The sequence below is a fragment of the Triticum aestivum genome, chromosome 5B (genome assembly GCF_018294505.1).
Source record: "Triticum aestivum cultivar Chinese Spring chromosome 5B, IWGSC CS RefSeq v2.1, whole genome shotgun sequence".
In the NCBI taxonomy this organism is placed as follows: domain Eukaryota; kingdom Viridiplantae; phylum Streptophyta; class Magnoliopsida; order Poales; family Poaceae; genus Triticum; species Triticum aestivum.
This window is the reverse complement of record NC_057807.1, coordinates 356,261,537-356,287,005: the sequence shown is the minus strand read 5'-3', so window position 1 is coordinate 356,287,005 and position 25,469 is coordinate 356,261,537.

Here is a 25,469-nt window from a genome sequence, read left to right as displayed (position 1 = left end):
GGAAAACAGCATACAGCCCATCTGCCATTATTTCTAATAATTTACAGCCCATTTGCTAATTCTTAAGGTTTTGTTTGGAGCCCATATTGTTTTTGTTAGCATTACAGCCCATATTGTGGCCACGGTTAAAAAATTATACGAAATTTTGCATATTTCGGTGCGGTCTAAACTGTTTTTAATCCCGAAATTTCGACTCACATTCAAACTGAATTTAAAACTAAATGTATATCAATATAAAATCCAACAAATTCTCCACGCATAAAAATTAATGTAATTTAAAATCTCGAAATGAAAAAAAAGATATTTGAAACTAATTGCCGCTTTGATGTGTTTTAAAAATGTACAACCCATTTCTCATTACTGATGGGCCATTTTCTCGGCCAGCCGAATGAAAGCTCTCCTCGTCTTGAAAGATTTGCAGCCCAACAGGCCTGACAAAGCGACTTACTTGGCAAATCACAAAAAAACTGGGTTGTGGCCGTGGACCCAGCTGTCAGCCTCTCCACGTACAGTATTCTTTCGATGGAAGTCATTCCTTGACCACGTTGACCACGCCGCACAGAGAGCACCACGGCAGTGGACGACGGCGAGGCCTAGGAAGGGGACAATGCCGAGCCGAGGAAGACGGCACTGGAAGCCCGCGCGGAGAGGAGTACGAGGGTTCACTGGTTCGGCTGCGGTGTGAGGCTGCCATCGCTGCAGGGCCTGGCCAGTGGTCGGAATAGTAGGGGGCGGTGTGTCCTCCGCGGAAGCACAGCTAGCCACGGGAGGCAGGAGCATGAGGCACGACCGGCGCCGGTTTGGGCGGCTGGAGCAAGAAGACCAGAGGTTAAAGAAGCACTAGGGCCGTTGGATGGACATCATATGGTCACTGGAGCTAGAATTGTTCATATTGACTAAGTTGACAAAGCCCTTCGTCCCCGTCAACTTAGTAGGCCCACAAGTCAGCCTCCCACCAAGGTGGGTCCCAGCTAGCAGGGGGAGTATTCATTTTTTTGTGCGTAATAAGGAGGCACTTCCGGTGGGTCCGAGCTGACAGCGGGGGGGGGGGGACATTTTTTTCGCGAAATACGGTGGCCCGTCAGGTGGGTCCCAGCAGTCAGGGGGCAAACATTTTTTTTTGCAAAATACGGTGGCCCGTCCAGTGGGTCCCTGCTGTCAGTTGGAGGAATCATTATTTTCCGCGTAATAAGGAGGCACTTACTTGCTGTGGCCGTGGACCCAGCTGAGACTCTCCACGTACAGTATACTTCCGATGGAAGTCGTTCCTTGACCACGTTGACCTCGCCACGTTCCATTGCATGCATGCGTCCATGGGCGTGGTGCGTCCCCACTGTCAGCCTCTCACGTACAGTCATCTTCCGATGACTCTCGGTTGTTGACCATGTTGACCACACCGTGCCGAGCGCACCCAGACTGGAACGATCCGGAGATGGGGAAGACGGGGCAGTGGAGTCGCAGATGGAGAGGAGTGGGAAACTTCACTGGTTCAGGTGCACGGCAGCACAGCCGCGGTGCCGCCCACGAGAGACAGGAGCAAAAACAGAGGTTGAAGAAGGAGCATGGCTGTTGGATTAACATCCAACGGTCTAGCTGCTAGAATCATTTGGTGATTAAGTTGACAAAGCCGTGCGTACACGTCCGCTTAGCAGGCCCACAAGTCAGTTACCAAATCTGACAGGTCCCAGCTGTCAACGGGATGAATAATTTTTTTCGCAAAACAAGGAGCCACTTCCTTCCGTGCGAAGATACAGCTGTTGGGTCCCAGCTGTCAGGTGGAGGAAATATTTTTTTTCCAGCTTAATAAGGAGGAACTTTCCTTACGTGCGACCATGGACCTCGTGGGTCCTAGCCATCAGGCTCTCCACGTATAGTCCTCTTCCGATGACTCTCATTTGTTGACCACGCCGCACCAAACACAGAGAGGCGATGGACGACGGCGAGGCCCTGTACGGGAACGACTCGGAGATGGGAAAACGTGGCAGTGGAGTCACAGATTGAGAGGAGGAGAAGGGTTATAACTGGTTCTGTTGCAATTCATATCAAACTCAGGTTCACAGGACACGTTCATATTCATAGCCAACATTCACTATCAACAACTCAAAAGATTCAAATATACACAAGCTCAGCATATCTATGCATCCAAATGATTGATAGATCACACGACAATATTCATACATAATTCACAAAAAGATTCAGATATACACATGTTCAGTATGTTTATGCATCCAAATGATTGAGATCACAGCCAATATGATCCATGGACGAACTTTAATTACCTAGGGTACAGACTGGTAAATGGTGTTCAATCAGAGGTACTTCTTGCTAAAATTAGTTCTTGTACGAGTAAACTTTCGAGTACATAAGAGGCAGCACAGACAATCTGAACTTTGCTTATAATTTTATCCTCAAATAGTGGCCTCGTGCCGACGGAGGTTTGAGCAACTTGGCCACTACTTTCATCCAACTAGTTTACTGGCTCATCTTGGTCATGTATCTCGTCAAAATTCTACATTGCAGACGAGAAAGGAGGCAGTTGAGAAAATGAACCACCCAAATTTTTTGTGCAGTTCAACTGAAATGGAGCATCCTTGGCGTGCAGACTGATTAAGTCCCAGATGAATATATGCGTCAACCAACTTGTCTGGAGTCTTTAGACTCCATGCCATATAGTACGCTACCATATGTGTCGATAACCAAAAGGCACAAGTTGGGACCAAAGACTGGACTGCTTTTTTCTGGGCTATGCACCAAGCAATATTTTGGCGTTCGCTCTCCTAATACTTGGAGTTTGACAATTGGTTGACGCCGGTTGATACTCGAATGAATATAGGCACTTCTTCTCAACATCGATGCTTGTCCGAGTGAACTTTGGAGTACATAGCAGCAGCATAAGTACCTGTCCATCTGATCATTTTGTGCAGTTCTACTGAAATCACCCGATGTAATGATTTGCCTGCGAGTTCAGGCTCCAAATTACTCCTTTATGAAATCGGCAAACAGTAGCACAATACCAAATTACCAATACATATGACAGGCACAATAATCAAGATAAAGACCAGTACCAACCTGTGTGAGGTAGCATACCAATTACTATTTCCTTTGATTGGAAGCCGAGGTAAGCCAAGCGACAGACAACAAAGGAAGAAAGCAATCGGAGATTAGCGACTGACAGGAAAGGACGGAAGTTGTCGAGGCAATGAAGCACCCAAAGTTTTTGTGCAGTTCCACCAAAATTGAGCATCCCTGTTGGCACATATATTGAGAGAGTGAGATTACGATAATAGTGGGACTAGTTGATGAAACATATACTAACAAATAGAAGCACCCTCATTATCTTAATGGGTAAAGTTAGCAACATAGTAGTCTTGCTTAAAGAGAGGTATTAGTTTATTTAATCAGTGCCAATTAGCTCAACTCAACACTCAAAGCATTGCCATTTATCATAGGTTGCAAAACTTAAAAGTGCAAAGATAAAGGAGTTTCTCATGACAGTAGCACGATACAAATAGAGATGACAGCAAACTAATATGGATGAAGGCCTTAGGCCCGTACCAACCTGAGAAAAAAAGCTTATTCATGTAGTCCCATAAGAGATGATAAAGCACTCACTGGAATCACACAATAGTATATATTTTTGTGCACTTCAAATGTATAGTTGAAATCACTCTTGTTTACCAGTGCTGAGATTATATCCAAAGATTATCAAGAACTTCCAGCAGAGTTAAAGCACTGGCTGGGATACAGTTCATTGTATTGTCTTGTGTAGTTCCACTAAAATGTATGATTGGCACAACATGATCCCTGTTTGCACAAGTAGGAACAAGGTGAAACCTTCATTAGCTTAGTGAGAAAGGATAGGAAGACATTAGCATATTACTCAAATAGCAGCATCAAATTCATGATGGACAATACGCAAAACATTGCCTCATTGAACCAATGGCAATAAATTGACATGCAAAACAATAGCACTATTATGTCATGACACTAATAATATTCCCTCCCTGCTCCACCATATGATTCACCTCCATAGACAAACATTCACACGTACATGATTCAGCATAGTGTCCTACTAAAGATTTGTTTAACTCCAACAGGAAAATTAGGCAGTAATAAATTAGTGGTACTTAAGTGCTCCTAATTAATTAAGAGAGATAGCAGAAGTGGAAGGGCTCCCTGGAGGATCGTCTCACATGTAAGGTAGTCGTTGTCGGAGCCCTTGAATAGCCTCGACTGAGGCCTTTGGCTTCAGCAAGATCGCCTTGGCACTGTTTATTCTTCTTCTTCTTCCTCTTCATGCTATGTTCCTCTTTCTCCTCACCAGTTGGTGAAACCAAGTACATGATTGGCCTTCTAATTCAGAATTGGTTTTGTCAATGAGGGAGTACAAGTGTACTAGTAAAAAACAGCATTATTTTCTCATGGCAGTCGGAAAATAGAGATGAACACATGCATTAAATAGCATTCTTACCTAAAGGAAGGTTATGGTGCCAATATGGATGATGAGGATTGGAAGACAGATCTCCCTTTGTGCAGTTCCACCAAAATGAACCAACTGTTCCATCTGACATTCCAGTTAAACAGCACAAAAGTCGCTTCTTTTAAGAAGAGTTTTGTGTAGTGCACCAAAAGGTCACAACAGCAACCAGGAGAATTGGATATCCCTGTTTGCACAAAAAGGCACAGAGGAAACAGTCAGAGTCTCAAACAATTATAGGAAAAAACATTTGGCTAAACTTGTCAGAGTCTCAAACAATTACAGGCAAAAACAGTGGCATGGCTTCATTTTTACCAGGGACATTATATTAAGAACAGCTAAGGCTGCGTTCGGTTCACAGGTTTGGTGCAGGATTTTCGTAGGAATACAATTCCTACCGCATTCTTTCCCTTCCAACCGTTCGGAACACGGGAAAGGTGAATCGTGTTTCATAAGAAAGCTGGTCTGGTAGTACTGATTCCATCGGATTAGAAACATCCACGCGCTGCTCATTTTTTGGGCGGAAGCCCGAGGCAGGCGCTCGCTGCCATGTGTTAGACAGGTTGTTGTGCTGTGTTTGCCGAAATAAAAAAATCAACCTATGTGTGGTATGTGAGGTGAGGACAAGAGTAGTCACTGTGCAGCTGAATAAACAAATATCATCTCATACTGCCAAGCATGCTACTCTAAAAAAACAAATCTGTACATTTAGTAGTCCATCTGAACACATTCTCTTGAGAGTTTCCTCCGGTTCGCTGTTCCATAGTTTTATACCTACATTCCTTTCCTATTCCTCTATTTTCATCAAGACCTATGTTTTCTGCCCCTTTATTCCGACCGGAGCCTAAATATTTGGTATAAGGGCATGGGACAGTGGATGCACTAGCAGTATAGCACCATGTACGTAAACAGGGGCATAAAGTGGCGATTCATAGTTTGTTACCCCGAGAAACAAACATCCAAGAAACATATCTAGGTTGGTCCCATTTTTGTTCACTCTAGCCACCTACTCCTATGTGTGGATAGAAAATCTAGTCCTGGTCATACCACTGTGTACAGCGTTACCCCTATATTTCCCCTTTTGACCAATAGACCGATTGGATGACCAGTCTGTACTACTTTCATCCCCTTTCCTTCTTGTTTGTACCAAGTCCCATGTACATACTAAATTCCCCCACCCCCACTTTATTTCAATGACAAGTATTTTTAGACGGAGGGAGTACAAGATTCGACTCCATGAAGTAGCTTTACCTCTAACAATAGAAGAAGAAAAAATAGGTGATGTTGGACCATCCGATCGAGAGGGGCTGAGAGGTAGAAAATGATGCACATGCAGCGACGTAGCGAGCTGGGGAAGTAGAGCTAAGGAGGTTTCAAACGAAGATATACCTGAAGGTCATCGGGATGTGGATAGGTGGGCGGCGGGAGGCCGGATCTGCCCACAGGCAACAACGAAGGGATCGGAGGACCTCCCGCGCCGGCGCTCGGCCAGAGATAATGGTTCGGCCAGCAGTGGGTCTCCTCCCTCGCTGTCGACGACGGCCTAAATGCTGCCCCTCCTCCCCTTCACCGGCGGAGGGGGATACGTCCGGATCTATAACCAGCGGTGAGGATAGAAAGCCAGTGTTTTTTGAAGGGAGAAAGACAGGGTTACTACCCCTATCTTGTTTAGATCTGGAGAGGATGAGAGTGTGTGAATAGAGCAGCCCTAGCAAGCAAGCGCGGAGGCTCCGACCTATATATAAGTAGTGGGGTAGTTTTCCTTTTTCACTCCATAAAAACAATCGTTTAAAATTGTGTACTATACTACATGCCAGGTCACGGTTTTTTTAGTTGTTGATTGTTTTTTGAGATAGCTACCCGCTTGTTCCAAGAGGTGTTGCGGTGTGCCAGGTCGCACTTTGTATCGTTCAAGTCTGGTAGTACTACAAGTCCCTCCATTAAATGAACAATCACCCCCTCGTAAAAATTGTGAACAAGCCCACGGCTAAAATTAGCGGAAACATGGGTTGCCCCAACATGCATTATTATTTATATTTTCTACTCCCTCCGTTCCTAAATATAAGTCTTTTTTATTAGCCACACCTAAGACAAGAATTTTTTTTGTTAGCAGTGAACCCCACATGTCATAGACACAAAAATTGTGGCAAGATTCCCTTAGGCAAGCCAAAGTGTGTCTAACAATTTGAGCAACTCGGGTTAGGAAAGTGTGGCAAGTGTGGGAAAAATAATGTGGCAACATAAGACAAACATAGTCACAATCCAAACAGCCCCGTGATTTTTTGTGACATGCATGAAAAATTGGTTAGTTAAATTTATAGTCAAAATTTGGCAAGGTGCATCAAATCAACACATGCAAGTATCAAAAGGAAAGTCACGGCATGCATGCATGCGTTGTACTCCAAGGGGGACTCCTGAGCATCGCGACTCAGGAGCCTAACTTGTCATGTAGCCCCTCACTCCTTGGTCCCGTCCTGGTTTCCGGTCGGGGCTAACGGCGGCTGAGGTATGCGCGGGGCCAGGCTCTGCCGGCGTAGAACATAAGCAAGTAGGAAGAGCGCAAATTTCAAGGAATTCAAAAGCAAATATTACAGTCCATAACTGTTATCACGACACCAAACACAAGTTTAAATGTCTCCCTGAGGCATGATAATGTAGCAGAAACTGAAAGCAGGACAGGAGCCACGACGGAGTCATTTGTTGGTGGCGGAGCTGCGAGGAGTGGGTTTGCCTCGTGGGGCCGCAGGACCGGCAGCACCCTGCTTCGGCTTGGTGTTGAAGGCCCGGAACTTCGACAGCAGAGCCTCCACACGACCCTTCACGGCCTTAGCAGCGGCAGCGGCAAGCTCGCCGCTCGCTAGCTCCAGCAGGCTGTCAAGGTCGACGTTGGGGTCGCGAAGGTAGACGTGGGTAAGGACCCGCGTCAGCGCTGCAGAAGACAGGATGCGCGCCTTGGCCTCAGCCGTAGGGCCAAGGCCAAGGGTGACATCTTCAAGAGCACGGACCATGAAGGGGAGCAGCTTGGCAGGGCCATCCTCGGCGCCGGCCAGCGGGCTTTCCAGGCTGCTGTCGTAGAGCGACTTCAGCAAGCCGCGAACCTTCACCTCCGTCTCTGTGAAGGCCTCGCGGTCCTCGGCAAGGACCCGCGCCTTGCCTTCCAGCTCGACCTTCCACGCCTCCAACTCCTGCTCCAGTGTGCGTAGGTGGTCACGGCGCTTGTTAAGCTTGGAGTATCGGTCCTTGACGGCCGCATCGCGAGTCTTCATGTCTTCCTCCTTCTCCTCGTGGATGCGGACCTTCTCGGCAAGCTGGTCCCGCGGGCCCTGCAGTTCGCTCTCCAGCGCCTTGCAGTGACCTCGGGTATCAGCCGCCTCTCCCAAGGCGGCGTCTCGAGCGGCCTTCGCCCCGAGGACGGCCCGCTTCTCCTCGTTGCAGGCTGTCGAGGCCTGAACCAGCGCTGCTTGAATCAAAGCGTTAGAGCGAATCCAGCCAGAAGCCAGCTCCAAGCGCCCGGCCACCAAGCGAGGGTCGGCGCCCAGAAGATCTTGCCGCAGCCGGTCCAGTTTGGCCGCAGCGTGATCCAGGACGGTGGAAGGAGTCAGAGAGAAATAGTTGGTGGAGTAGGAGGAGAGGACGGCAGCGTAACCACAGCATCCTGAGGCAAGACCTGCTGCGCCCCAGCAGCCGTGGCGATGGCATCAGGCAAGGATGCCTCAGGAGTCGCTTGGGCCGTGGGGGCTGAGCTCGCCCCAGCTAGCTCCACCAGGCCTCGCGAGGACGATCGGGCAGGAGAGGCCTGTGCCTTGTAGCCACCTTCTTTCGTGGGCAGGGGCGCTGCTCCAGACGGAACCTCAGGGGCCCCCTTCAATTTCTTCACCGCAGACGCCAGCCTAGCCAAGAGATACAGACATCAAGCCTCAATGACAAAGCAAGGAATAAAATAAGAATCAAGCACTTACTGGTCGCCGCTCGTGAGCTCGAGAAACCTCCGGCCGTACTTGAAGCCCAAGAGCCGGCTGCTGGGATCAGCCTTGAGAGGCTCGGAAGTAGGAGGCACGTCTACGGATCGCCTTAGAGCCGGGGCAGACCCAAGGGGATCAGCCCAATCCTGTCCTTCTTCCGAATCGGGGGCAAGCTCTCGCCGCCCCGCTCGCCGTCATCCTCGTTGTCGCTCGGCAAGAGGCGGAGAGCGCGGGACTTGCGCTGGGGGAGGGGCGCTCTCGACTCCCCGTCGGTAGCCTCAGAGTTAGGGCCACCTTCCCGCTCCTCTTCTTCCTCCTCTTCGCTGGAGTCGCCGGAGGACACGTTCACCGTCGCCTGGGCCGCCGGGTCCTCGGGAGCCTCTGTGGGCACGGGCCCATCCCCATTAAAGATGGGCATGGAGTCCACCACCTTCTCCCAATCATCTCGAAGAAATAGGGGTACAGGGGCGCCCTCCAGCCTCGCCACGTCTCCTCCGACCAAAGATTGGAGCGACATGCCAAGAGCATTCTAAAAAAATTCCTTTCATGTTCCGTTTTCAAAAAGAAAAAAATCCTTTCACGTACGAATTTGCCTGTATGCTTTGAGCAACTTGCATGTCCTATACTGCTCCTGTTTGATACTCTAACTTAGCTAGAGGTTAGACTAACTCATGACTAACCCTGAACTAACTGTAGCCAAAGAGGTGTTTGGGTGAGAGGGTTAGATTGACAATAAATGCACTTCATGGAGAGAAAAGTGATTTTTCAGTGGTCCCAATGAGAACTATCTCCAGTTAGCACCTCTTGGGTGGGATAGTTTTTTTTGGTGGGTTCGGTGCAACTTGCTCCAATTTAAACCCTCATGCTTGGATACTTTAGGGCTATTTGAGCCCCAACTAGCTCAAACTAACTCTAACCCATGGATCCAAACAGGGCCTATGGCCAGTCTCGACGCGGAGCAGTCGCGTGCACCGGGAAGCGGCGCTCTCTCAGCCGTCGCGCCACTTTAAAGCCAGCGCCAGTGAGAGGTCGCCTTCGCTCTGGCCGGGCATTAATGCGGCACTGACGCTCCAGGCGACGCTGACCGTTTCACGCGGGAAGCGCGCGCTGCCAAGGGAGTATAGGTTTTGAACCGTTTCAGGTGTAGTAGTAATGGTAGTTTGCAAAACTACTCAATTATTGCACTCAGTTTCCTAAGAAATTGTGGTAAAAAAGTTACTCCACAGCCCGCTTCCCTTCTCCTTCCTTCTCATGATTTACGTGGCCATGTTAACGTGGTTGTGTCAAAAAAATGTCACTTCCTGCTCGTGATTTGCGTTATATAACTACAAGCAAGATTCTCGTGCATTGCACGGAACATCAATATGCTTTTTTTTTACAAAACACCTGTTGTGGTTGACCCATGCAGGAGTAATCCCATGTGTAAAAACTAATGATATCTCGAGAATTTTATCAGAAAACTGGTATCTCGAGAATGTCATCAAAAAAATGAAAGATGAGAGATAAGGCGAGGAGGAGTGGAGCGTGGTGGTGACTGGTGGTCGGAATGGGCGGAGGCATGGGGATGGACGGCGCCGGCAGGCGGCAGCGGCCACCATGCATGCTAGGTTGTTCCAGAGACTTATTCCTTTTTTAATTGCTGAGCAATGAGGTTGCGGGAGATAATGATGTGGAGAGAGGTGCGGGTATCTTTTGTAAAATTATCATAGTTTGCTTCCTATCCGTCAGATATAGATCATACGGTCTGTATTACAAGATGGCAGGCACACCATCATCGCCAACTCGTTTTTTCATAAGGGTATACAGATGATAAGTTTGCTGACTACTAAAGTAAAGTGGAATCTGTCCATGTTATGCAAGTAAATAAAGGTGATTGTTTATCATACGGGTAAGGTTGGATGAAGGGTGGTAGGAACAAATGCTCCGCCTAGAGCATGTGTGTGTGAGATGGAGTCTTAGTGTGTGTGTGGTGTGTGTGTGAGAGAGAGAGTGAGAGAGAGAGAGAGGAGAGAGAGATGGAGTCTTAGTTTTTGTGTGTGTGTGTGTGTGAGAGAGAGAGAGAGAGAGAGATGGAGTCTAAGTGTGTGGGGGGGTGCGTGTGTGTGTGTGTTTGTATGTGTGTGTGATAGAGAGAGAGAGATGGAGTCTTAGTGTGTGGGGGGTGCATGTGTGTGTGCGTGCGTGCGTGTGTGTGTGTGTGTGTGTGTGTGTGTGTGTGCGTGCGCGCGCGCGCGTGTGTGTGTGTGTGTGTGTCCCGATGTCCTCTGTGGCGGATGTAATTTAAGTGTGCATGGCTTCATCGTAGAGAGGTGATGTGTATGGTAGAGGCCACCAACGATGGGGTGCAAGAGAGAAAATGCCCGTAGGAGGGAAGAGAAGGTGCGTGCGCGTGAGAGGAGTCGACATCGAAGAACGTGTTTGTTCGAGAGACACCACGGAAGACTACTATATATCGATGGTGCATGTAGGCAGGAATTAAACAAAGGGATGGTCTTATTGGTTTCGGGGATATAGGGGAATAGTGAGAGGTGCGCCGAGCGGGGGGGGGGGTAGCTAGAAGGAGATTGTTAAGTGTGAGTGTGTGTTTTGCCCATCCAGGCGGAAGTTATGTGCACAAAAGAAGAGAACGATTCGATGTGGCGTTAGGATTGACGGTAATTAACTACGTATGGAGACATACAGACCTTGAACGTGCATGTGTGAGAGGTATACATGTATACGTGGGATGTGTGTGTGTGCTCGCGCGCATGATCGAGATGAAAGAAAGAAGACATAAGTCCTAAGATCAACGACATGGGAGAGCCGGATCGGTATGACAATATGCATGCATGTGAGAATGCAGGGAAGAAGGCCCGACAATTGAGCATGTGTTTTTATCTTTAAGAGATAGTGGCGTGGGCTGGAGCATGCATCTATGGAGAGCAGAGGGGGTGAGGCGCAACGATTGTGCAAAAGACATCAACCTATAAATGCATATGTATGGATAGACATATATAGTGTGGGTGATAGGAAGCAAGACTCTGTGCGAGAAAGAAATGTTGACGGAGAAACTACAGATAGATACAGAGATGGAGATGCTAGCTAGAGAGACATACGTTAGTTTGGGTGTCGGAGATGACTGTCGGGTGGTTCAAAGGGTGAAGTTATATATGTGTGTGAGAGGGCACTTGACTGCATGCATGTAGAGAGAAACATATGTAGTGTGCGTGATAGGAATGAAGAGTGAGGGTGAGAAAGAAGGTTGATGGAGAAACAGATAAATAGAAGATAAAGATGCTAGCTAGTGTGCGCTAGAGATAGGAGTCGAGTGGATCAGAAGGCTGGGTTATGTGTGTGGGTGTGAGAGAGATAGAGAGAGGGTGCATGTGAGTCACATACAAACAAATATTAGAGAGAAATGAGATCCAGAGAGACGGAGTTTTGTGTCTGCGAGAGAGAAAGATATTTCACAACGAGAGTGATAGCTAGAGAGACATATGAGGGAATGCAAGATATCTCTAGGGAGAGAGGGTGCGTTTGAGCGACATACAAGAGAACAATGGAGAAATATGACACCCTGGGAGACAGAGTTTGTGTTTCTGTGTGAGAAAGAGATATTGAAGAGGAAGAGCTGTAGGTTCTCATATCTAAGTAGCAAAAGACATCTCTGTATGAGGGGTGTGCGAGTGGCACACATGGGAATAGTTGAGAGAAATGAGACCCCGGGAGACAAAGTTTTGTGTTTGTGTGAGAGAAAGAGATTCCACATGGAGAATCATAGCTAGAGACACATAGTAGGGAGCGAGATATACTTAGAGAGAGATAGAGTGATGAAGGTCGATGGAGAGAGTACCATCAGTGTGTTACGAAGATAAAAGATCATGGTCGACATACAGGTAGCACAAGAGATGCCTGAGAGACGATGAACGCGTATAGGTCCAGAGAGATAGTCCTATATAAGCATGAGTGATAGCTATATGAGATGAATATCTGGATTAAAGGGGATTCAAATATTTAAACTGGAGCACACGACATCGATAATATCATAACGCAAATTGGTGTATCAAATATGCATATTCATTTGAATTTGGGCACACGTGTAATGTTATATAGTTTATCAATATTGGTGATCCATAGATTCTTCAATTACAAACAATGCATGGTTTATATGCAATTAGTGTCTAAACGGGATTACACTATATGTTGCGTGTGTGAAACACATTATACATGTTTGAGAAGTTAAAAAAACCCGCATGAAACACACATTAATTGGAGACAGTTAGCGAGGAATGCATACATTGGATTTCAACATAAAGTGGTTTCAAATATTTGAAAATCCAAATTGATGGATACAACCTTATGAATCTAAGATCAGGCCATTTGTAAACCATATTTATGTATAAATGGTGTTGTGCTTGTGCTTTTGAAAGTATATATGTAAAAAATGATGTATATAGAATGTAATTCCAATTGAAAATGGATCTCGCCCGAAAAAAATAGTAGAATACAAACGGGATTCGAATTGAGTTGGCACGGTAAGCGTGCACTGTGCAAAATTTGAACGAAGTGGGGAAAGTCGTAGTAACCGCCCGAAACCAAAATCTGCGAGATGGAAATCACTACTGCTTATCCCTGCCGCGCAAAGCCTATCTGCTGGATTTCTATAGGTTTCGATAGGGATAGGTTTGTAATTTCACCCAAACGTGACGTAACCGCCTCTCACCCAAATTCATACACGTTGGGCGCCAAAACACAGTGTGCCCTCGGCCGAAATCGACTCCCTCCCCGATTCATATTCATACATGGTGGGTGCCAAAAACAAACTCTTGTCAGCAAATATTCGGTGTATGCGAGATTACCGTCCTATCCCCAACCGACTAATGTTGTTGTGATGTAGTAGAAATTTGAAATGGGGGCTAAGTTTGTAAATTTCCTCGCATTTGAGACAAGCGCGCCCTGACTACATTGTTCCCCCCTTCCTCTCTACCTCCCTTTTCCCCATTCATACTCCGTGGGCGCCAAAACACCCTCTCCACCCCACCCTCCTCCGTCCGCCGCCGTCCGCCACCCCATCCACCACCGTCCTCCTCCACCATGCCGGAGCTGATACCCCGACGCCGTCGTCCATTACAAGAGATCGACCTCTCTCATCCACACCTTCGGACCGGGATCCTTGCATCCCGTCCTCTCGGTTCATCCCCGCCGTCGTCCACCTTGCCGGCGCCGCTCCTACGACCCTCTCGTCCACCGCGCACCGCCGCCACCGTCTACCCTCCTAGATCTGCTTCCACACTGCCGACAGCCATCGCTACCGCAGTACCGTCAAATTCTCACTAGATGCGTACACGGCGCCGCACCAGAGGCGGTACTCTTTCGTATCTGCTCAACTTATTTATCGCAGCAAGAAAATAGATTGCCACAGTTTACTCTGATTTCTTGTCTTGGTTGTGAAGTTGCCTTTGTCCGGTTTGCACCTTCAGATCCGCCATGGCATGCTCAACACTATACTCCCAATGCTTATGGTTTTCCCCTTTTATATTCCACACTAGTTAAACCACAGTAGACTAAATTTCAAAATTGGGTCAGTCGATTTTTAGAGCTCGCCGGAGTTCGCAGGTGCGATCCAAGGGGCTTGGGTGGTTGTGGGGCCTCGCCGAACGAAGAAAACTTGACGCGGGTGGGGGTGGGGGTGGCGGAGGAACACGGGCGGTGGGGGCCGGTGGTCCGTCCGGCGGCCCGTGCGGTGTTCTGTATGGGAAGAATCACAGACGAGGAAGAAGAAGGGTTAGGAGACGTAGGATCTTCATCCAACCGCCTGAAATGGTCGAGAGACAGCTAGGAGTTGCATTCTTAATGCGCTCTGGTTCATCATGTGTGGGCACTGCGCAACCAACATTTTATTATCCAAAATCTGCTTGCTTTTCTTTACCATGTTCGATAGTGCTGGCCTCTACGCGATCGATAGGCTTTCAATTACTAGCGGCAATACAACACCGTATTTTCAAGCCAGTTCCACTTTCCCGATTTATATATAGTGGTTATGGTGTACCCCTGTTATGTACACTATGATCTGCCTAGTTGCTGTGTGCTCTTGTTATCATGGTTTGGCAATAAACTATCTATACAGTGTATTATGAACCTATCATCTGCCAGCTATCCTTACTTTTGGAGCCTATTTTTTTTGTACTTGTGCCAGATTATATAAATGCACGCACGATATTACAGCACACATGATCTCTCTCATCAGAATCCAGTGATAGCACATAAGTGTTTACAGGGGCGCCCCTATATTAGAATATCATCTACATTAGAAAGATAATCTCACAACTATTTATGTTTTCATGGTTCTCAGATATTATACGCAATTACAGTGAATATCATAATCTGCGCATCAGAAGAATATTGTGGAACACTGAAATGACTTACAAAGTTGGCACCAAGGCATTGAGTGCGATTCTGGAAGCAATGAAACTCGTACGCTCCCCACCTGTTGATTCTTGTTCAGAATATCATTCTAATGACTATTCTAACCTCGAGGAGTCAAAGGCAGATGGCATGTCCTGTTCACCCATCAAGGTGCCTGTTCTAATTTGGCAAGGTTTTATTGATTGCACGTATCTTGCATATGTTTTCTTGCATTTCTTCTACTTTGTTGCACCACCATCTGCTTAGTTTACTCATCATATAACTCGAGATGCTATGCCCATCCATTATCAATACATATTCCATCTGTCGTCATACCATGTTTTTTCACTCAAATGTTGTTCTTGTGCATCAGACATCAAAAAGGAAGAGGGTGATTGCCGAACCTGAAGGAGCACCAGTAAAGTCCTTGAAAAACGTGGTGGTGCCGGAGAAATCAGACAGCGCCCCACTTATATTGGCTGTACAACTAGTGACACAAAACATAGGACCGACTCCAGCAGACTGTACCCATACTTCACTGGCCACACCACTAGCCCCACCACACAGGACCTGCACTCCAGCAAAAGGTATACCGATTTCATGTGCCATAGCACCAGCCGTACCACAGAAAAATCCCACTCCAGCAAAAAGTACAGCAAGTCCACCGGCCGAAGACCTATCCCAACTGCAGAGACGGCCAATTCCTGTAGATTGGAACCCCATTCCATTTATTCCCAGTTTAAAAGACAATGCTTTCAATGTTGTTAGGGACTACGTGCATATATTCCCATCATGGGAAGATTATAGTGAAGACAAACACCATTTTCACATCTTCCTATCCAACTTACGTGTAAGTGCTATTATTCATGGTTATTATTTTCCTATTTTCTGCTGATCGAACACATCAATGATTTACATTACATTGTTGTAACTAGGTGAGGGTCAATCTGGATAGTCATGACGAGCAAAGCTTGCTTGTGCTTTTCAAGGAAGCATTGCAGCAGTATTGGTGTTACCTGAGGAAATCACACTTTGATGGCAAGTCTATAAACGAATTTCCGGTGAAGTCTCCTGTGCTAAATTTAGAAGACATTGAATGGAAAAACCTTGTTATGCACTGGTCTCGTTCCCAGGATGAGGTATTGTCTATGAAATCACATGACAATTTGAACTTCTACTTTTCCGCATGTGCCTTACGGATCTTTTTTGCAGGAAATCGGCTCGAAGAAGAATTCCGGTTTGAAAAGAACGACAGGATATCGCAAATATGTTGCCCGCTGCTTTGCTCTTGTTAGTACCTGTTGTCCTGTATCACTGTACTTGCATACATACCTGGTTCATTATGTGACAGTAGTATGCATGATAGCTTGCTTATCAATTGTTCGCTCCAAATTATCTGATCTATATGAATGTTACATTAGTGTAGAATATATCCAATGCCAATGAATTTTTTTATCTCTGCATTGTTCTTGTAAGTACATGTTGTCCTTTATCAGTGTACTTATATTAACAGGTAGTTGTTCATGTACCATCACTCTGCAGCTTATTTTCCTTTGCCCTCCATTTTCTACACATCAGATCTATATTTACTCTTACCATAAGGTTGGTACTGAAGAAGTTTAGTTGTGCATTGCTATTGGCTGTGCCTTTTGCCTGTATCGCTGCACATACATTTATAGCTACTTGGTTATGTAGCATCACTCTTCATCTTATCTTAAATATTCTCCATTTTTTCTTATATTATCACATCTATATTTACTCTTAACAAAATGTAGAATAAAGGCAATGCTTATGAAGAACATTTTGTGCTAAACTTCTTGAATTGCCCCCCCCCCATCAGCATGGAGAAGGGCTTTATAGAGCCTGTCTTCACCAGTAATGTAAGTTTGTCCTTCTCAAGCCTTCAAACTTTGTTGTGTATTTTTGGTTAGGCATGACTACAACAGCTGTTTATTTTTGGTGTTTGCATCAAATTGCATGTTTAAAGTTTATTATGTAGTTCATAAACAAAAGTTTGTCCTTCTCAATTTAAGTTTTCAGTTGTACAACCAAGTTCCTTCTTCATACCATGTAAATTAAACTATACAGAGCAAGTGATTTTCTTTTGCACTGCATGTATGCTTCTGTTCTTCATCCGTAATCCAGTGGTGTGGTGAACCTACCCACTACAGCACAATGTCATATTATGCAATGGCTTAACTATGAACAATGTCATATCATTCTACTATTATTTAAACCACCTCTTTATTTGCCAATCTGAAATGGGATAAATTGATAACACACTAACCATTGATACTTATGAGTTCTTGATCTGTAATCCAGTGGTGTCGTGAAGCTGTGAACTCCTTCACAATGTCAGTTCCTGCCATGTCTTGACCTGAACAATACCATATCGTGTTAATGCAATTTTAAACTGTGTCACTTTATTCGTCAGTAAGAAATGTGATGAATTTTCAGCACTGATACTTTTATGTGCAAAACCTGTCGTCTGTTTGCTTGTTTATCTTTCAGAGTGAGGAAGATATAAGTGTTGAACAAGCGCAGTCTCATCATCTTGCTCAGCTGCTTGCGCTACAGCTCCCCAGCAGGGCTAACCTTTCTTGAACTCTATTGAAGTGTTGTCGGTTTTGTATATTATTTTGTCGGCGTGTTTATTTGCACTGGTGGCAATCTTTGATGCCCAGTGTATGTAATCTGTTGTCTGCTTGTGCTTTATTATCATAGTGGCGAACTTTGATGCCCAGTGGATGTAATATGCCGTAATTTCTTTATTGTATAGTCTAGGTTTTTTCTTATTCACGATGCTGCAGTTATTTTACTGTATATATATCTTGTCTTCCCAGTAAACCGTCCAAACCGTAAAATTACAGTACATAATCGGGCCGTCATGCAATCACGATGTATGATCCGCATCATAGGCCCCGTCAAACTGGCCCACTAGTAGATTTGGGCCTTTAATAGGCCGAGTAACCCCCGGCCCTCTTTTCGCAAGAAAACTCAATGGGCTTTTAGGAGGCTGAGAAGTAGGCTGGGCCTGAAACATGCCGAATAGCTCACGGGCCGGCGGCAGCCCGAAATGGACCCCGGCCCATGATTGTGCGAATCAATTCACGGGCTTTTAACAGGCCAAAGTTGTCTTGGTCCTTGTTTGGCCCAATCAGATATCGGCTGCGAGCAGGCCGGATGCAAACCGGACCGTAGTTAGGCCCAACTATATGACAGGCTTTTAACAGGCCGAAATTAATATAGGGCTGAAATGTTAAATGGGCCCTTAATAGGCCGAAACTAATATCAGGCCGAATTACTAAATGGGCCTTTAGCAAGTGGGCCCAAAAGCATAGCGTCCAGTCAACGGGTCGAATCTGATATGGGCCATAATTGAGCCCAAAGCCTCTTAAAGGGCCGGACCTGATCTGGGCCGTGATTTGGCCCAGAAAGTGGGAGGCTTTTAACGGGCCGGATCTTATATGGGCCATTACTAGGCTCGGAACGTGGCAGACCATTAATGGACCGGATCAATTATGGGCCGGCATTTGGCCCAAAACATGGCAGCCAATTAATGGGCCGGCCTACTAGGGTCCTCAAAATCTTGTGGGCCTACAGCTGGGCCGGCCCATTAATGTCGATGAAATCTCATGGGCCTTTAGCTGGGCCGGCCCATTATGATCCGCAAGAATTTTGTGGGCCTTTACCTCGGCCGGCCCATTATGGCACACAAAAATCTTGTGGGCCTTTACCTGGGCCGGCCTATTATGGCCCGCGAAATCGTGTGGGCCTTTCGCTGGGCCAGCCATTATAGTCCGCAAAATCTCGTGGGACTTTAACTGGGCCGGCCCATTATGGGCCGCCAAATCTTGTGGGCCTTTAGTTGGGCTGGCCCATTTAAACTTGATTGGCCGTGCCACGTGTCGACGTATCATAGGAGCCTTCTGTCCAATGAGTGGATGACATCTGTCCCAACGATGAACCGACACGTGTTTCCTCCAGCCAATGATGATTTTACACATGGAAAATCCCCATTAGTCGGGGCTGTTAACGGGTTATCGGATCCAAAACCCGACCCGATAGCTTAACAGCATTCCGTTACGGTGGATTCCACGTGTCGGTCACCCTTGAGGAAAGCACTTCTGTGACGCACGATTTATTGTCATGGAAGTGGACACTTCCGTGATGATAATTTTGGTAATGTCATCGAACACTTCTACGACAGCACAGGTATGACTATCTTGATTCTGTCATAAATTTGTCATGGATGTACATGCATGACAAAAAACGTGACCTACTATGACAAACACGTATCATCACGGAAGTGTATTTTTTTGTAGTGAACGGGAGGATGGGCGAGTTGGCCCTGGCGACCAGGCCATGAACGAAGACTCGGAGGATAGCAACTACCTTGCGCTCTCCACGGACGTGGTGAGCCTCGGCGACAAAGATTTCATTGTGCCTGAGGAGCCCGCCGAAAGGGAACGCTTTAAGCGTCAGCTAATTGCCCCTGCAAGAATCCTGAAAAAGAACCAGCAGCAGCTTCAAGCTAATCAAGATCTGCTAAATGAAATATGGACTGATGTCCCAGCAGCCGACGAATATGGCCTCGTGTGCCCAACCAAAACCTACCCGAAGCGCAAACTGTTACCACAGTTCGATGACGAAGCGCTAGAGCCCATCCTACCAAGGTACAATGCGGCTGACCGACCACCATGTGGCCGGATAAAGCGGCACCTCGAGCCGAACACCAGCCCGCACTACCTCGTCGAACAAACAGAAATACAACAGCTCGGGGATACACACATGACCAGCGGCATGACTTGGAAAACAGAGCAGGTCAGACAAGATCAATCTATGGATCACGGGGGCGGGCCCGGTGCGCGAAAATGGCCATCCGGCTGAATGCGACAAATATAATCACGTCCGGGCCGAAAACCGCAGACGAACTCCATCCGAGCTACGTCATGACTTGGCATGATATAGAGGCGCCGCACACCCCCTTTGCTTCACTGACGAAGTAATGGGACACGATTTCCCAGAAGGGTTTAAACCCGTGAATATCAAATCATATGATGGCACAATAGACCCCACGGTATGGATTGAAGACTTCCTTCTCCATATTCATATGGCCCGCGGTGATGATCTTCAAGCCATAAAATACCTCCTGCTCAAACTCAAGGGACCAGCTAGGTACTGGTTGAACAATCTGCCCGAAAACTCCATTGGCAGTTGGGAGGACATGGAGGACGCCTTCCTCGACAACTTCCAAGGAACATATGTCCGACCTCCTCCGGATGCTAATGACTTAAGTCACATAATCCAACAGCCTAGAGAGTCGGCCAGGAAATTCTGGACTAGGTTCTTAACTAAAAAGAATCAGATCGTCGACTGTCTAGACACCGAAGCCCTAGCAGCCTTTAAGCACAGCTTCCGCGACGAATGGCTGGCGAGACACCTCGGCCAGGAAAAACCGAAGTCAATGTTAGCCCTTACGGCACTTATGACACGCTTCTGTGCGGGCGAAGATAGCTGGCTAGCCCGTAGCAACAACAATATAAGCGAACCTGGCACTTCTGAAGCCAGAAACATCAACGTCAAGCCCCGACACAATAGACATAAGCGTCAAAACAACGGTGATAACACCGAAGACACGACCGTCAACGCGGATTCAGTGGCTCTAAGTCGGGTCAGTGGAAGAAGCCATTCAAGATAAATAATCCGGGCACGTCCAGTCTGGACCGCATACTAGATCGACCATGCCAAATCCATGGCACTCCTAATAAACCAGCCAATCATACCAACGGGGAATGTTAGGTCTTCAAACAGGCCGACAAGATTAACTGTCGAGAATAAGGAGAAAGGGTCGCAAAGCAACGACGATGACAAGGAACCCCGACCACCAAACACAGGGGGACAGAAGAAATCCCCCCCCCCCAAGTCAAAACAGTGAACATGATATATGCCACCCATATCCCCAAGAGGGAGCGCAAGCATGCACTCAGGGACGTCTATGCGATGGAGCCAGTCACCCTAAAGTTCAACCCATTGTCGTCCTGTCCGATCACCTTCGATTGCAGGGACCATCCGACCAGTATTCGTCATGGCAGTTTAGCCGCACTAGTCCTTGACCCAATTATTGATGGATTCCACCATACACGAGTCTTCATGGACAGTGGCAGCAGCCTGAACCTGCTCTATCAGGATACAGTGCGCAAAACGGGTATCAATCCCTCAAGGATCAAGCCCACAAAAACTACCTTCAAGGGTGTCATTCCAGGTGTAGAGGCCTGCTGTACGGGCTCAATCACACTGGAAGTGATCTTCGGATCCCCGGATAATTTCCGAAGCGAAGAGTTAATCTTCGATAGTGTCCCCTTCCGCAGTGGCTATCATGCACTGCTTAGATGAACCGCATTCGCTCGATTCAATGCGGTGCCACACTACAGCTAGCTCAAGCTCAAGATGACTGGACCACGCAGTGTAATAACAGCTAATGGAAATACGGAACACTCCCTTCGTACTGAGGAGTACACCGTGGACCTTGCAGCAGAAGTACAGAGTAGCCTTTTCAGGCAGAACCTCAATTCAGAAGTAAAGCTCCCGGACAGCGTCAAGCAAGTTCGAACTACTCTGCAGTAGGACAGTCCAGTCAGTCCAGAGCTTGATTAGCAAGTCGGCCTCCATCCCAGTCCCAATCAAGCGGTGACATTCGTGCCATGCGTACATAACTACGCTCTCAAAATACCATGGTCATGGATGGAGTCACAGCTAGACCGTGGTCCATAATGCGGCTTAGTCACCCCTAGATCCGCATACCTTCACTTTTTCTTTCTCATTTCAGGTTCTTCTCTTCTAAAGGCCTTTCTGATGACCTGATCATCGGACCTATCACGGGATGGTTACACCAAGAAGGCAAGGGGCTTCGACATACAAGGGAATCCCCAGGTGGTCTCTGCTAATGATTGTTATACCTGTTTTAAATACCCGCACGCAGCTCGCCCTTGGTCATGGCATGTCAAATAGCCTTATTTGCTTATCGCATTACTTGTACAAATACGCCTTAACGTATTAATCAAGTTACAATGGAAAATAATTTGCGGCGTCGGCTTATTACTTGATTTTTTCCTTGTCTTTGTATTTTTTATCAATTGCACCCGTACATTCTGGTACGCCTTAATTTGCCAGGGGCTTCATCATACCCCATTACACGGCAATAAAATCCAGACACTTTTATAGTACAGTTCGGCATCCCAAACTTATAGCATTATATGCATCGGCTCCGAATCATGTCTTTGGTTAATAGTTGGGTTGCCCGGCTCCTGTGCTTACTACCTTACTTTGCGCTATATCAGCTAGGGTAGTAAAGGGAGAACTACTATGATTGTGTCCCGGTTCTTCCAGATGAGCACCTCAGTAGAGAAAGCCGAAAACTGACTGTCATGATGCGGCGAGAGCTGGTCAGCTGTTTGAGAGGTTTCAAATCCTTAGAGATTTTTTCTGCATTATGCGAGTAATCGGTTTTTATCCGATTAGGCGTGTATAGCGCCCCAAGTTCGGACTTCCGAACACCAGGGGCTGCGCCGAAATTTTCATTGTCAAACTCCTATGGCTAAGTGAGGGTGATAAAGCCGTATAGTCCGATTGCCTTGTTCGTTGCGCTAAACACCTTCTTTAAGGACCAAAATATGGAGTAAAGAGTGTTTAGATTTATCCCGAACACCCCCGTACTATCTACATGGGGGCAGAAGCCGACGGCTGGCCAACTCTCAGATTTCATAAACGGCCGCACAGGAGGTAAAATTTTAAATAAACAAGCATTATATTACATAAAGATCTTGTTTCATATTACAGGACAGGATAACATGAATGTACTCATGGGAATATGATATCATTGGCACATTGCTCCGCCACAAGGCGGGATCCCTCCAGGACACTGTCAAAATACAGTTCGGGTCGGTGGTGCTCCTTGCCCTCAGGCAGCCCCTCGATCATTAGCTTCGTGGCGTCCATCTTCGCCCAATGCATCTTAGCACGGGAAAAGGCCATCTGTGCACCTTCGGTACAGACCGACCACTTGATGGCTTCAAGCCGTGGGAAGGCATCGACAAGATGCTTCACGAGTCTGAAGTAGCTGCTGGGCATGGGCTCGGTAGGCCATAGCCAGATTATTACGTCCTTCATGGCCAGTTCGGCCGCCTTATGCAGCTCGACCAGGTGTTTCAGCTGATCGGTAAAGGGCACCGGATGTTCTGGTCCAAGGTATTGCGACTAGAACATCTTCTCCGTTGAGCTCCCCTCTTTGGCTCGATAGAATTCCACAGAGTCTGACATGCTGCACGGCAGATCCACAAACGCCCCTGGAGAGCTCCAAATCCGGGTAAGTAAAAGGAACCTTTCCTTTACATATCTGCTTTGCATAATGAAAGCCTTACCCAAAATAATCTTCTTGGCCTCCTGGATTTCCTGGAGGGTGCCCTGAGCTTCGGCTAGGGCATCTTGTGCGCTCTGGCGGGCCTTTGCAAGTTCGGACTCTCGATCCTTAAAATCGCGCTCCAAGGAATCGTACTTCTTAATGGTGTCCTGAAGCTCTTGCTGGACCTCGCTGACCCGGGCCTCCAGCTTCTCGCGTGCGGCGCATTCCTTGGCCGCTTTGTCCTCGGCCTCGGCCAATGCCTTCTTGAGGGCTGCTACTTCGGTCGTGGCCCCTAATAAAGTTCATGACACTTTAGTCAGCACGAACCATTCATCCTTCCTGAATATATACAAGGTTACTGCATACCTTGACTATCCTCCAGCTGCTTCTTCACGTGGCCGAGCTCCTCCTCAGCCCGCTCCAGATTATGCTTTAGTCCAGAGACTTCCGCAGTGTGAGCGGTCGCAGCCAGTAGCGAAGCCTGCTTATTCACATAGACATATCAGATTAGACTCCTGCGAAAATTATTTGATCCTCTGTTCAGCTTTTCTTTCCGAACACCAGACAGAGCATCAGGGGCTACTGTCTATACCGTGACATTCTTTTTCTAATTACATCGCTTACCTCAAAGCCTGTTAGAAGGCTAGTGCAGGCTTTGGTCAATCCGCTTTTCATGGACTGGACCTTCCCAATCACCATACCCATCAGGGTACGGTGTTCGTCAACAATGGAAGCGCCTTTCAGCGCTTCCAACAACCTATTCGGTGCCTCTGGTTGGACAGGAGACACCGGCGGGATAGGCGCGCCCTTTCCCTTTGAAGGGGGCTGCTCTCCAGAATTATATTCGGATGAGGTCCGAAATGAATACGGCCCCCATCATCAGTATCCATTGGGGTCTGCTCCCCCATGTGTCCGGCACCCGAGGCTTCGCCCTCTGGCGCCTCCCGAACGGCCGCCGGATTCTCTCCTGGGCCAGGGATCCTTTGAGACGACGCTTCGGTGCCATCTAGGTCCCGAGGAGAGGTGGCCGGATGGAAGGGTTCCGCTGTCCATCACCACTGGGTCCAGCGAATCCTATGATAAGGACCGCTCGAGGTGGGACTGAGCCGGACTACGAATGCATAATTTAAGAATATTAAAACAATAAAGTAAAGAATCCAGATACAAATACGTGTCCGGACACTTACGATTCGGCCAGGGGCTTCTCCCTGGGCTTCCACTCACAGCTGCTGTTGGTGGCCGCCGTGGAGCTATCCCGAAAGGAATCTTTCCCTTTCTTGGACGCCTCGGCCTCCAAATGCATGGAGGCCCCATCCTTTTCTTTTTTTTTCTTGCCAGGGGGGAGTGGATTTCTTCCTCTTCCTCCTCTTCCTCGTCGTCTTCGGCAGAGGAGTGCGTCTTGGCGTCTCTGGACGTCATGTCCGAAGTGCCCTTACGACGGAGACCACTTCTGATCCCCTTGGCCTTCTTATTGGCCTTCTTCTCCAGCACCTCGTAAGGCGCCGGAAACAGCATCCACGTCAGGAGTGGAGTCTCTGGGCCTTCGGGCAGCGGAGCCGGACAGTCAATCTGCTCCGCTATCTCTGTACAGTCTTGAAATAATAGATAGGCAGACTTAGATGCCTTCCTCTAATATGCAAGTATAGGGTACACCTTGAAAACATGAGAGAACTTAACAGATTAGCTGGGTGAGTTAGGTCGTGCCCACGATCCTCGTCCGTGGCCGGCGGCACCCCGTTGGCCTTGAAGAGCATCTTCCAGATTTCTTCGTGCGTCATGCCAAAGAGCTCTAGTAGGGTCTGGTGCTTGTTCGGATCAAACTCCCACAGATAGCAAGATCGGCGTTGGCACGGAAGAATTCGGTGGATGAGCATAACCTGGATCACGTTGACAAGCTTGACTTTCTTGATTATCATGCTCTGGACACGTGTCTGGAGCACTGTCAGCTCGTCCAGAGAGCCCCAGGACAGGCCCTTCTCTTGCCAGGAGGTGAGCCGCGTTAGGACTCTAGATCGGAACATGGGGGCCTCCGCCCAATTGGTGTCACGCGGCTCGGTGATGTAGAACCACCCCAACTGCCACCCTTTGACAGTTTCCACAAAGGAGCCTTCGGGCCAAGTGACATTGGGCATCTTGCCCACCATGGCGCCTCCGCACTCTGCTTGTTGGCTGTTCACCACCTTCGGCTTCACATTGAAGGTCTTCAGCCATAGGCCGAAGTGAGGTGGGATGCAGCGGAAGGCCT